Raw genomic sequence first — 2,189 nt, 5'->3', positions numbered from 1 at the left:
CATTTTTTTATACCAAAAAAATTGGATTGTACTTTTTTTTTAATTCCATGTCATAATCATTATTCTATACCAAACATCTTCATGTTATTCCTCATTACATATCATACATCATTGCATTTTATATTACATCACAATTCATTATGTTCATGCATTCATATAACATTTTTTTTATCATCTTTAATAAGCAGTTTCCTTTTCTAAAAGGAGATATGTGGTATAGTGAGACATGAAGGCTACTTCTCTTGTTATGGGTCAAAGTAGTAACTTATTGGTGAAGAGGGGAGTATAAGCGGAAGTACATGGAATGGCTGTGAGTTGTTTGATAGAGTTGATTCCCAAGATCCCTCAAGAAGTTCAAAGTGAGTTCAACAAAGAGTATGGAAGGCTAATTGATCTACTGCTTATCACCATGACGCAAATACACTTAAAGTTATGGGCGCCATGGTTCAGTATTGGAGTCAAACTCTGAGAGTATTTGAGTTCCCTAACTTAGATGCATCACCTAAACATCGAGGAATATGAGGTTTTGTTAGATATCCAGGTACGAGACAAAGAGAAAGTCTATCTGTTCACTGAAGTTAAAACTGCTATAGAAGATTTGATAGAGAGGCTCATTAGGGTATGCCCGAGTTCGACTAGCATCATCAAACAGGGGATGATCTTTGGGCTCATATGGAAATTTTCGAAGAAACATACCAGTCAAACGGTGGAGCAAGGAAAATGGGAGTTGTTCAAACCATTATTCGCCTTGACAGTCTATGGCATGATCTTGTTCCCATTTGTCCATGACATGATTGATCAGGTAGCCATAGATGTGTTCGCAAAGTTCAGGTCGTTTGGAGCCAACCCAATCCCAGCTATTGTGGCAGAGACCCTATTATCGTTCCAAAGATGTCATGAAAATGGTCATTTGAAGATCTGAAGTTGTACTAAATTGTTGTATGTGTGGATGATCACTAGGTTCAAACATCATCAGTATCCAGATTGGAGCAGATACCCCCTTTGAGGTTCAGAAATATTATGGTGAAACCAATGCAGTTGTTGGACTGGAAAAAGTGGTTTGATGAAGTTACTCCTAGGAACTTTGGGACAAAGACTCGCTTGTATGAGAGACATCTAGCAATCATGTATTCTTGCAGGGAGTATCCAAATATGATATTAATGGGACCTCAAGGATGCATTTCCTTCACTCCAGCTCTGGTGCTTTGTCAACTCAAATGGGGAATGACACCAATACGATTAGAACAACTACAAAGATTCTCCATATGGTACAAAATTGAGGAGGCCACCAAAGAGAAATTGGACTCAATCAGAAACGGTCTAAAAAGGATTCGTCTTTGTGGGCCAAATGAGTTGGGAGAACATCAGGCTTTTTAAACCGATGAATACAAGCTATGGTGCAGTAGAAGGTGAAATGGTCAGGTTGTCCCACCAATTTCCCAACCACAGAAACCATCTAGTCCATATGAGAACGAGTTATTGAAGGAACATATCAATCTCTTAGAGGCGAAGCTAGAAGAAGCCATGAATACACATGAGAAAGTTAATCTGTGTCTTGAGAAACACAACAAAATCATCATCAATATGAAGAAGGATCAAACCAGCCTCAAAAGGGACTATGCTGAAATGTGCTCTCAGTTTGGAAATGTTCGCTTAATTCGGGCAGTGAAAGAGAAAGATGTAGAGATAGCTGACTACATCGATCAGTTGAAAATGCAAATTCATGCCACACGCAAGGCTCAAACAAAAGAAGATGCTCTAAAGTTTGAAATGGAGAAGATAAAACAGAGTGAAAGGCAAGCATGGTCTATTGTTAAAGACTACCAGCTGGTATTGGGTGAAGGTCAACAAAAATAAAAGAACCTCAAATCCATCCTCGAAGCTTCAGAGAAGACATGCTATGATGCATTAACATAAGCAAGTCAACTATCAGAACAACTTGGGAAACTCAGAACTTCATATGATGAACTAGTTGCCAGCCAGGAAAATTGGTCAGATAATTGGAAGAGAGTACTCGAAGAAAGTCAATGGGAGAAAGATAAATGGGAAGGGAGATGTAGACAAATAGTTGATGGTCTTAGTGATTTTTTCTAATGATTGGTTGAAGCTGTTCTACGAGCCTAAACAAGAGATGACAATGTACCTGAAAATAGAGCTTCTTCTAGAAATGAATGCATTTTTTGAAGCTT

The sequence above is a fragment of the Lupinus angustifolius genome, chromosome LG06, assembly GCF_001865875.1.
Source record: "Lupinus angustifolius cultivar Tanjil chromosome LG06, LupAngTanjil_v1.0, whole genome shotgun sequence".
Lineage (NCBI taxonomy): Eukaryota > Viridiplantae > Streptophyta > Magnoliopsida > Fabales > Fabaceae > Lupinus > Lupinus angustifolius.
The sequence above is the reverse complement of the archived record's forward strand: the minus strand, read 5'-3'. Positions refer to the sequence as shown.